This window comes from Corylus avellana, chromosome ca3 (assembly GCF_901000735.1).
Source record: "Corylus avellana chromosome ca3, CavTom2PMs-1.0".
Taxonomy (NCBI): Eukaryota; Viridiplantae; Streptophyta; class Magnoliopsida; order Fagales; family Betulaceae; genus Corylus; species Corylus avellana.
Genome location: NC_081543.1, coordinates 1,806,965 through 1,820,269, shown reverse-complemented (window position 1 = coordinate 1,820,269; position 13,305 = coordinate 1,806,965).

The following is a 13,305-nucleotide window of genomic DNA, read 5'->3' as shown; positions in this document are numbered from 1 at the left end:
CCAAGTATTCTGCGTAAGATAACACCATCTTTTTCAGCTGAGTATTCTCCTGCTTCAAATCCACGTGTTTTCGTTTGTAGTATTTGAGCATTCGCTGTAAGACCCCGATTTGGTTTCTTGAGACTTTCAGCTCAACATTTCTGGCACTCAAACGTTGTGCCATGTCAGAAACTGAAGCAGCACCTTGGATACTGAATGCCAATGAATTATTAATAGCATCAGTATCCGACCTATCCGCTAAGAATGTTTGATCCCGTGGAATTACAAAACCTTTGGCCACTGCTACAGCAGTAGAATCATGGAGCATGACAGAATCGTGAATAGTGATAGGACGATTGTCAAAGACAAAAGTTGGCTGCCATACGTTAGGATATGCAGCAGGTTCATTAGGGTGTGTAACAGGTACGACGGGATGAATAGCAGACACTTCAGGGGGAACAACAGGCACCTCCGGTTGCACGTCAGGCATAACAATGGGTTGTGCTGCAGGAGCAACATTCAAATCGAGGTTGTTAACGGATGATGATGATACTCCCATATTTAGGAGAGTAAGGAAAAATAGTTGAGAATACGAAGAAATTGGGAGAGATGAAGTACTGAGAAGAGACTAAGCGTTAGGAACTGAAGAGATTTTTTTGAAGTTTCTGGAAGCAGCAGACGAGTGGCTTTAAAGAAATTTTTCACTTTAAGTGAAATAAACAGTAAACAACAAAGCGTTAGGCGACCTCGGGCCGCGATGGAAATTTTGTCAAAAGATCCCGTGGAAGTAGGATCTTGTCTCCTGTCATAAATTCGACTGAGCTCATTTTTCAAACCCACTGTTCAATCAACGACTTCAAATACCATGCGTGGGCAACTGAATGAATTGTCATGCCAACGCGCACCACGCGCTCGTTCATTACCAGAAATCTTTCCTATAAATTCCCACCTCTTTCTCCATTGCAACACATGCCTTCTGATCATACCCCTTCGCCTGAAATCTTCTGTTAATAGCCTTCCATACAATGAAAGCTCGACTTTTCCTCCTAGTTGAGCGTATCCTCAAGAGAAAAATGCAGCCTCACGATTTGATTCACAAACCCAACTCCTTATACTCTCAGTAGTAAACCATTGAAGCAAGATTATCGTTGATCATGTCCTGATGAAGCAAGATTATCCTTGATCATGCTTCTCAGGCTAAATATCTCTCTTTCCTTCTCAGTCTTCGTAAATGACAGAAGAGAGAGAGCATCCGATGTGGGTATTTTGAAAGTCTCACATACATGCCATGTCCTGAAATACTTTTCAAATCTTCATTTCTAGAAAAGCAACAGGACTATCTTTCTCTCTTTTCTCTTCTTGACCTTGCAAGACCCAAGGGAGAGAAATTATAGCATGTGTACTTTGGAACTTCCAGCCTGGAAACTTACCCATATCCTACTTTGCTTGCTTATCAATTTCATCTCTAGAACGCAGCAAGCACAATATGTATTAGTCAAGAATGGATGAGAATCTTACATTTGATGTAATCGTGTATTTCATTTGAGTTGAAATCATAATTACGAGTTTCTATTGTTGAGTTATGATTTATTAAGTAAAGATGTAGTACTGAAAGATTTTCGCTGATATTGTAGCATCAACACAAAAGTTGGGATGAGAAAATAGAAACGGTTGTGTATTTAGAATGAATCTAATTATGATGTCACTTCTGAGGTATATTCATGTAATGATGTTTGAATGTTGGTGCTATTTACTTTTACAGGTTTATGATGGTGAGAAGTTAATAATTATTAGAGCATCATATTAAAATTTCGTATGCATGATTTGGAATACTGAGATACTAAAGAGAATATAGGCAGGAATGATTTTTACACCTTTTTGATAAGATTGATTAAATTAGATCGAGAGAATTATTGCAGGCTTGAAATGAGGACTATGATGTTTGGAGGTATGAACTATTGATCACATGATTTATTAATTTGATGTTTAAACCTTGATTGTAGACTGTTGATGAATAACTCGATTGTTGTTATTGAGGTTGGAAAGAAACAATGGAAAAGATTTTGAGGTAAGATTTTAGTGTGAATTGATGAATGATTGCAGAAATTGAGACTTTAGACTGTGAATAAGATTTACTCATAGAAGAAGGAGATGGAATTTCAATATGATAAAAGAGAGTAAGCTTTGATGAAGGATTGAAAGGAATATTATCTGAATCCCTCAACTTGAAGATTGGACGATAATATTATAGGTTTTAATTTCGAGGACGAAATTCTAATAAGGAGGGAAGATTGTAGTGCCCCAGAATTTTCAAAGCTATTTAAATAGATTATTCTGATAATGATGTTATTTTAATATCCATTGTAGCTAAGGATTTTAATTCTTGGGAAATTTATGAGAGTGGTAATTAGAGAATGGTAATTGGTGAAATAATAGGATAGTAATTGGAAGGTAGAATAGTATAGGGTAGGTAGAATAGTATAGGGTGAGTAGAATAGTATTTGGGGGGTGAAATAGTAAATGAAGGGTAGAATTGTAAATGAAAGGCGAAATAGTATTTGGTTTTTTCCTATAAATAGAGATCTTCCCCTTCACAATTTTCACCACTCATCTCCTCTCCCATCTCTTGCATATATTCTTCCTTCTTCCGCTTTTTACTCGGTCTTTCTTCTTTCTAAGAGTGTTTACTCAGAACAGAGAGAGAAAGGGCTAGACCAAGCGCTACAAGAAAGAAAGAACACAAGAGATAGCGGACTTTAGAAAGTAGTTTCAAAAGATATACTAGTGGTGTTAGTCATATTGGAGCAACTAGATTCCTTCATACCACTTCTAGCTTCAGTCTAGAGGTAAGTAAATTCACTACCCCTTCTAAAGTTACTTCATGTCATGCTATTTATTCATTCTTTAGTAAATTGTAAATGATTATTTTATTTACGTATTATGAAGTTATGTTGCATGCATGAAGGATTTTTAAAAGAATTATTTAGAAAGTTTATATTTCTTTAAAGGCTTTTTAAGCACAACAAGTTTATATTTGGAAAAGTTTCCATTTTAAGAAAAGAAAGTTGAGAAATGATGATGATTATAAGAAAGAAAAATGATGATAAACCCTCCTACATTTTGCCCTAAGATGCATCAAAAGAAGTACAAAGAAAAGTACAAGAGATGAGATAAATGTTTATGAAATGAGGGCACATGTATGGAGGAGAGTATTTTTGGCCCCAAGAGAAGATAAGATGAGAGTTCGGTACCGATACTCGGATGGAGGCGAAACCACTGAAGGAGGTTATGCCAGAAGGTGGTATTCCATCAACTAGACCGTTGAGTGCACCAAGAAAGAGTTAATTGACGGTCGGGCATGGCTGTGGCCACAGTTCAGTGACATGGTCACAAGGACCCGCAACCCTCGTGCACAGGGGTAATAGTGTACATGGGCCTTATTATGAGAAAATGATACTATATTTTCAACGATGATATGCTATGATGATTTACAGAGATGATTTACAAAGATTATTTATAATGATGCATTATGATGATGATTTATAAAGATGATTTACAACGATGATCTATTACTAGATGTAATAGTATGTATATGTTACGGGAGATGCAACCGTACATACAGATATTATTATGGCTAGAATTATATTTATTTGTAAAAATGATTTTCAAAACTGAGAACAAGGAGTAAAACTATTTATGGTTGTGGATTTTACTTGCTGGGCCCCCTTTGGGCTCATTCAGTTTTATTTTTTGTTTTCAGGTAGAAAGGATGCTGGAATAGGAGGCCGGAATGGGGTGGGAATAATTATTAATTTTCAAAGTCTTTTCATATAAGTTATTGTAATGATATGATATTCCGCAACTAAAGTTTAATGTTTTCTAATTTCTCTTGTAATAAAATCTCTTGAATAATGTTTTATACATTTTTCGTATCCTTTAAAATCAAGTACTCTGATAGACCTTATAGATCTTTGCAAGAACTTTTGTTGTAAAAGAAGAAAAGTGGCAAACTCAGCCTTAACGGGCTGGGGATGTTACATCCTCCCACACTAAAAGAAAGTTCACATCATAGTCTTTAATCTCATCCGGTCCTTTTTACCCCAATATAAGCAAATGGATTATATATGTTGAACAAATCCACCATGGTGAACAATCATGTGCACCAACATATTTGTATTACAATTATATCATCAATAAATGGATAAATTGTTGGATCGAGCATTTGACCATCTCATCTAAAATTTAATTGGTGTCCAGTAAGGGAAGCCAAATCTTTTATGGCATTTGAAATCACGCCCTACAAGGCATGTTCTAAGAGCCATCCAAGTAAGCAGATCGAGTGGCATTGTTGAACCTCAACAATCTCTCCCTCAACATGACACTCCCGCGACTTGAACCCATGACCTTAACTCTGATATCATTTGTTGGATCGGGCTTTTAACCATCTCATCTAAAAACCAATTGGTGTCTAGTGAAAGAAGCCAAATCATTTTATGGCATTTGAAATCGCACCCCGCAAGGCATGTTCTAAGAGCCGTCCAAGTGAATAAAGTGGCATTGTTGAACCTCAACATAAACAAACCAAGCCCACAAATAATTCCAACAAACAAAGCCAAAGTTACCATATTTTTCATTTTACATTTCCAACTTGCATGAAATATATGTAAACTTAGCTTAGGAGTTTTTTTACATAAAAAATTAGGTGTAACTTGCAAAATATTAACACACACAGCACGTGAGGTGAGGGACAGACAGCCATCCGTTTCATTGGACATGTGTTATTCTTTGTATCCTGTTATGAAACATGTGTGTCCTAATTTTAATGGGTGTAATTCTAACTAAGTGGATATTATTTTCTAAAAAACCAAAAAAGAAATTGTCCCTTTCATAAAATAATATCTATCTAAGACCCGGAGAACATTGAAAGAACACCAAAAAAACACTTAGCAAAGATAGCCCAAGACGACATTACTTTTGGTGCACTGCCCTGCCCAAACAGATCAAGGGATGGAGAGATGGAGAAGTGGGAAACTTAACAGGAAGAATGACGGCAGGACAATACTTTATTAGTTGAAGGAAGTAGAAGAGGATGGTGATGCCGCTGAGGTTGAGGCAAAGGAGGACAATGGTCTTAATTAATGGTGGCAAGGCCAAGCCACCCCTATTTTTTTCCTTTGTTTTTTTTTTTTTTTAAAAAAAATGTTTTTCCTTTCTTTTTTTCAAATTTTTAAGATTATTTTTGTTTTATTGAAAAAATTGATAGACATTTTTGCATTTTTCTAATCTTGGAGGAACATTGACAATTTTGTATAGTTTAGAAAGGAACATTATCATAATCCAATAGGAGACATTGTCATCAATTAAGAAGTAATTTAAGAGAGGCAAAGACTTTAATTTTCCTACCTTTTACTATATATAATTCACTTACAAATTAATGCGACAGTCCATGTGACACTAGATGACATAGCAATGTCATGTGCACTTCCAAGTCAGTTTGTAAGTCTATCTGAGTATCTGTTACTTAATTACTGCATCAATTACCAAGAGTAATGCTAAAAATCATCTTCTTATCCTCTCAAATTAAGTTGGCCAGTGTAATTTTTAAAATCAATATTTGGATAAAAGAGTGTGTTTATATAGCATTACTCCAAAACACTAATAAAGTTAAATTTAATTTATAATTAAGGAAGCTATTTGATCTGTAAAGGATAAATGTATGTAGAAATAATTCCCATTCCCCACGACTCCCATCCACTGACATTTGGGCATGCTTTTTCACAATCTTAAATGCATGCTGGATACATTGCACATATACCTTGTCACATGAATCAGATGCAACAGTACCGCATCGCATTCCGCCGCTAAATATTGCTAGCTCCATCTAATTTAATATTGACAGAAAATGAAATAATTAAAAAAAAAATAGAAAGAAAATCATTTTTTTCCTCTCTTTCTCTTTCTTTGTTTTTTTTTTGGGGAGGGGGGCTTTTAATTGCACGTGACAGTGGCCAAACAAGAGGGAACCAGAGCCGCCCCACATGCTGCTGAGATGTTGTCTTCATATATTCAGGCATATGCTAATGCACATGTTTGTTTATTAACATTATCCAATGGGACCATGATGGGCATGTACTCTCTCTAGCTTTTGCCGAAAATCTATCACTGTAGAAAACGATCACCTTTTCTTAGAGTGCTGTGTCTTCTCCAGAAGGATATATATGGAACAATCTGGAAGAGAGCTTTGACAATACCTGGATTATTTTAATTGAAAAATGAAGATAAACTATGTGAATGCATGTTTAAATTCAGGATTTCCTCTATCATACAATGTTAAATAGTCACTTATTATAAAAAATATAAGTTAATAAAAATAATATATTTAATTATTTAATTAATATTGTGATACTACATAATAAGATTGCCTTATTATACTGCAATTAAAAAACGCAAGAGCCTATTGCGGTTCCATCTGTTCAGATAGGTGTTTGGACAACTGAACAAGTGAGAACCAGGTGGCACACCTAGCCTGTATAGCTTTTATGTAGGCCAAGGTCGTCTTAACTATTTGATATTTGATATATTTGGCATTTTTCAATTGGTTTGTATAATTACTTAATTAGTATGCATACGAACAGGACTACCGGAGTGAGGTTAAGTCTTTGCGACTTTGGTATGGCTAAGGGCCAATGGCCAAAAATTTTAGTAGGTAGGGGCCAATAGGCCAAAAAAACAAAAACAAAAATAAAAACAAAAACAAAAACAAAAACAAAAAAAAAAAAAAAAATTCCAAAGTCTTTTTTTTCCTTGTGTTGGACACCGGCCACCCCTAGTTCCGTCGTCCCTGGCTAGGTTTCTGTACGGTTTCTCCTGTTTGTTTCCATGCTTTTCTATATATATATATATAGAAAATCTGAAAATGAAAAGATCGAGGGAAATATAAGAAGACAAATAGGATATAGTATTTACTTGCAAATGATATTTAAACCCATACATGATACACCGAGAAGAAGAGGTGGCCGGAGAAAGGTATAACAGAGAAATGAGCTAGAACTAAGCATATATATATATGCCTATGTGTCTAGAGATAATTGGCAGAAGAAACATGGGAAATCAAATAACAAAAACATCTTCATTGTCTGGTTATTATGTCTTTCTGTTTCTCTATCCATACGAGGGAGCACAGGCAATGCAAGCAAGCAAGAGAATGGCGGAGGAAGCGCCGTCCTCTTCAAGATTGGAGCTGCTTCTCTTGAACTTGCTTGCTTTTCCTTTGTTGCACTGCATTTGCTTCTGCTGGTGCTGATATGGCTGCTGCTGTGGTTGCTGCTGCTGCTTCCCCTTCGTCGCATCTTCTACTTTCGACACCATTTTTGTAATTACCTTCTTTTCTCCAAAGCACTATGAGAGAGAACGTGTATATGTGTGAGAGACAAAGAGAGCTTGTGCACGGGAAACTGCCATACATGCATCTCCTCTTTTTATAGCCTTCAGTAGTCCAAAAATACCCTTGGATTCTCCCATTTATTCCATTATTGATTAGTACCAAGATAATTGGGATCTCTGTGTCCACCCAAGCTAATTAACTTAGGCTTAGGCTTTTGGACTATAATGATGTTTATATAACCATATTAATTAATGTCTCATGAAGTGGAGGTCACTAGTTTGAATATCTCTTCCTTTGTGCAGACATGTCAAAAAAAATTATGCGTTTTTATGTACATTTTATGAGAAACTTGTAGTAAAAGCTGTAATACCCTTTTGGACAACTTTTTTCCTAAAATGTTTGAAAACAACGACCCCCAATAAGTAAGCAAACCTTTACGTTCATCATATGACTTATTGAGTCGTAGTTAAAGTTCACTCCTACTTATCCGTAGCGAAAAAGATCCACCCTCTCTTTAGCCTCTAAAAATAACATATGATTGAAAAATTATAAAAAATAAATAAATAAATAAAAGTGGGATAAACATGTATTTAATAGAACTTTGCCTGTTTTTATCGTCATCATAACATAAGGCGCATTGGATTCTCTATTAATGCCCTGTCATTGACAAATGAGTTAGTATCTTCTTAGCTGGTATCAAATTAACTAATAAATACTATATACTTCAGAAAGTTGTCTCTTAACATGCATAAAAATATATGATAGCTATGGAATAACACATAAACAACCAGCTACTACTATCATGATCAGACGTAGAAAATGATTTTGATGATTGGATTTATATGTTAAAAAGTGTCATAAGATCCATCTGTTGAGTATATATTTGTCAGGAAAAAATAATTAAGTCTGACACCAAAAATATCATAAAAATAATATCCACGTAGGATAAAAAAAAAACACTAAAAAAAGCTATTACATTTTTTCTAAAAATAAGTAGTTAATGGAACAGGCTTGAATTTGAGTTGATTGGTTCTTAAAATGTTACATCATTATAAGAAATTTTGTCATTAGTGACCAAACTTTCAATGACGATTCAAAAGTTGGCACGGATAAGTGCTTATCAAGAAAAAGTAGTCTGATGAAGGATTATCACCAACGACATTTGGGTAGTTGCTAATAAATTTTGTCATTAGTTACCAAACTTTCAGTGACGATTCAAAAGTTTGCACTGATAAGTGCTTATCAAGAAAAAGTAGTATGATGAAGGATTATCACCAACGACATTTGGGTAGTTGCTAATAATCTAGCAGGATAAAAAGGTCGTTGCTAAAAATTAAAATTATGTGGTGCATTATGATGTCATTAAAATGAATTCAACTGGCTAAGTGTTAACATATATAAACATATAATAAGAACTTACTAACTTACCGTTTTAAGTTGAGTGGTGTCTTAACATGTTATTTTATGATTTCATTAAAAAAAGACTCCCTACAAAATTAATCAACATATATATGAAACTCTAGGGGAAAAAGAAAAAGGCATATAATTGTTGTATTTTGCAACTCCCTGCCCTGATAAAAGTTTGCCCAATATAGTACTTGACTCCTTGTCGTTACTTTGTTAGTGGTAGAGCCCTACATGTGCAAAGCCATGCGAGCATGTGTTCATGTTCTCGTCCGATCTTCTAGTTTGACCCGTTGTTTGACCCGCCTCCAGAGGGGCCGAATTGAAAGTGTGTTCTTCATAATCTATATATCCATATCCAAAATTTAATTTCAAATTTCTTTCTTTTTGTGTTTTGTTTTTTTTTTTTTTTTTTTTGACATGTCCAAGAGAGGAGATTCGAACTGCTGACTCCACTTTATTAAGTGTGGTCCCAGCCGATTGAGCTACCTCTTGAAGACTTTTTTGTGTTTTTTACTTCCCTTTCATGTTTTTCCTCACTGTTAGGTCGGCTCCAAAAACCAATATGGGTTGGCTTTTGACTTTAAGTAGAGTTAGATTTAGGAAGAATACATTTCATTGTTTTCGAGGTTCACACAACCTTGAAGTATGAAGTGAAGTGCATGAATGTTCAATGTATTGACTATTAATGGATGTATTGAGGAAATAGTAAACTAGCTAGAGGTAGATGATCTACATTTTGTTTAATTTCAATGGACTCAAATGCCATTTGACCCCAAAAGAATGAAAATTCCATTACTCTTTGCGAAATAGTAATAAATATTCTCTTATGGGCAGCCTCGTATAGGAAAGGGTACTTAAACATAATTCTATTCGGGTAGTTATTCGGACAGCTAAAAAAGTGTCCGAGCAATATGAGGCTCAGGCAACTCTCATGTGAAATTATCCATTATACATGTAATAAACAACCTCATTGTATTTATGAAGGGGATGCTCTTTTAGTAGTTTTAGCTATTAACAATCCTTCTCTTTTCTCTTCTTGGTCTTTTGGTAATTGTATTTCTGACATTGGTGTTACTTTATTCTCATTTCTTAGTTGGAATGCTTCGAAAGTGTCTAGATGCGCCAACTTTCGTGTACACGATTTAGCTAAGTGGGCCGCTTCTCATCTTGTTTTTGGAAGCATTCCCATAGGGTCTCCTATTATCTCTTCCATTCGGATCAGAAGTGGTAAAAACCCTTCCCTGTAGCCTTTTCCCTTATTCAATTAAAAAAAAAAAAAAAAAAAAAACCTCATTGCACGGTTTGCACCCAATGTGAATCCCTCGAAGTCTACATTAATATTTTGATCTCCGGTCTACACTTTAAAATCATATCTTCCAAACAATACATCGTCATAAATCTTTCAACAATAACAAAATAACATTATCCTTTTCTTCTTCAACTTAAACCAAACTGCTCCTTATTGGTTAGATCAATAGTCACAAATTGGATCTTAATCCTTGTTTTTATTGGAAATTGTTTTGAAATTCACATGACGATTCATATTTTATAAAAAAGAGTGTAGTGTAAATTGTCACACTAATTTTTAAATATTATATAAACTATTATATGACAGTCTACATTATAAGTAATTAACGTACTATTAATTATCACGTGAAATTTTAATAAACACTAGAAAAAAATATAATTTAGCCCCCTAAACTATCAGTTATTTTCATTTTAGCCCTTTAATGTTCAAAAAGTGACAAAGTAGCCCTCTAAACTATCAAATAGTTGCAATTTGGTCACTCCGTTAGTCATTACCGTCAAATATGATGAAAAATTCAAAACTACGTCGTTTTGGCAAGGTTAAGATACTAAAATACCCTTTTGGGAAAAAAAAAATCAATTAAAAAAATACCCCCCAAAACGACGTTATTTTGAGGAAAAAAAAAAACGAAACGGTGGTTTAGGGGTGGCTTGCCGGCCACCCCCATGGCCTATGGGGTGGCCGGCGAGCCACCCCTAACCATCGTTCCCTCCCCCCCCTCAAAACGACTTCATTTTGGGGGACATTTTTTAAATTGATTTTTTTTTTTCAAAATTCCTCAAAACGACATCGTTTTTTGGGGGGGCATTTTTTTAATTGATTTTTTTTCAAAATAGCATTTTAGTAAGTTAACCTGAAAAAACAATGTTGTTTTGCATTGTTCATCCAATTTGACAGTGTTAATTAACAGAGTGACCAAATTATAACTTTTTGGTAATTTGAAGGACTACTTTATTACTTTTTGAACATTTTTTCCCAAAGACTATAAACTACTTAAAAAAAATACATTAAAAGAGCACCGGACAAAGCATTAATTGAATTGTCCTGTGAATATTATCAATGAACATGATTAAGGTGCATTGCAAGGCTTAATGAGAAGATGATGATGATGATGATTGAAGTTTGTTGTGTTTTGTCCTTTTGATACGGACAAGGAAGAGTGATGTAGGGGCATGAGCCCATAATTCTAGGCATGGCAGGGCCATAGCTTTAGAAAATGGGATGTTGGCCATTCAGAAAACATTTCTTTTCGGTTAGTCTGAACATTCAACAGGTTCTATGGAGAACTTCATTGACCCTATAATTGATGAAGTTAGGTCCATTATTATTAAGATATTTCCTAGCTTGGTTAATTAATTGGTTCATATTTCCTTATTATATAGGGACCCAAAATACTCATGGATCTTACAGACTGGATATATCTAGGACTCCACCATTCTTTTGTAAACGACACACTTCGGCTGCCCTCCCTCCTGGCTCTATCATTGATGCATAAGATTCCCAACAAGACTGAGTTATTAGTCTTTTCTTTGTTTTCCTTTTTGGAAGCATCTCATGTTAATTATACATAGAATTGTATGCATAAATTGAAATTTTGTGTTGGGAGTGATTACCCAAAAGAATATTTGCATTCCACTCTACAAATTTGCACTTTATTTTAGGAAAAATATCATTTTTATTTTATTTTAGCTATTAATTTATCTAAAATACTTACTCTGGCTTTCTATTTTAATTATCCTAAAAGTTTGAGAAATGTTAGGCCTCATTCTCCTAACTTTTTTTTTAAATGGATTCAAATCCATCATTAGATTTGTAGGTTTACATGTAGTCTTACATATTCAATGGTATATATATATGGAGATGGTTAAGAGAATTAAGCCTGGACTTTCTCCAAAAGTTTAACCATATAAAGAATCTAATAATTTAATTATTATTCTAATACTCTCATCACATGTGGGTTGAGTTCAACCTTCATTTTAAACTTCTATTCTTATACCAAGTCCAAAAAATTTAAATCAATAGAAAATAATAAATTTAATTATTTAAATCAAGAGATAATATCCCTATCAAAATTTGTCATTAAGGAGGGAAAAACATAAATGAGTGGCTAATTAAGCTTAATTTTAATAATATATACATATATCCTTAAATGTTGTAGGAATCTAAGCCGCCATTCAATTATAAGGAGATTCATCCTCCATCCACATAGATTACATACCTCTTGAATTAAAGGATACCTGGTGAAGTTGACTTCAACTGTTGGGCACGTTGGCCAGCTCATGACACTCAGCAGTAGTTGGTTTATTAATTATAAGACAATTGAATGATTAGCAATGATGCTACGTACGTTTATTTTATTCATAAACCTCATAGACCTGCAATATATAAGAAATATTTTTGAGTTACTTATAAAAAATAAAAGAAATATTTTTGAGTGCCTGCCAATTAAAATAAAAACAAAAAAGGTCAAAGACATTTAGAACCAACTTTTTTTTTTTTTTTGTTGGCAAGATAAGGATTACAATAACTGAAATGCTTGAAATATTACACAGTCGGATTGGAAATATTAGCAAGTTAGGACCAACTTGCATGATGTGGAAATGGTCTTGGTCTTGGTGATGGAATTTGAGATAGGCCCATCCAAGAATCGGCTGAGGCAATGACAATGGGCTGACGGTTGGTCGCACAAATTACATAATTTCTTAATTGGGCTGTCTTAACTCTTAAGTTTATGGACCGGATAGAGATTTTTAATAATCTTGTTATTCGAGTATGTAATTTTTAAAATTAGTATTAAATAAAAATTTAATAATAAGCATTCTCAAATCTAATAAAGATTTTAAAAATTACATTAAAAAAATGTGAAAGTGAAACCCATGCCAGTTTCTCTATGTAGATACTCTATTTGGACTGTCCATCTGTCCAGATGCCGGCATCTTGTTCGTGGAGTTGGAGGAGTGTACCGTATGTCTGAGCGACGAATGTCGGTTAATATGGTTGGTGGGGCCGTTAGCTTACTACTTTTTTTTTTGGTCAATCACAATAATGTCGGTGTAGATTTGGTGGGTTGACGTCCTACAAACTTGGGCTACTGCCCCCAATTAGACCCCCTAAAAAAAAAAATGGAAAACTTCACTGAAAACCCTCGAACTTTCATTCGTTTTGAAATATTCCTCTTAAACTTCAAAATCTCTCAATTTAGTTTCTTGAACTTTCAATTGCTCTC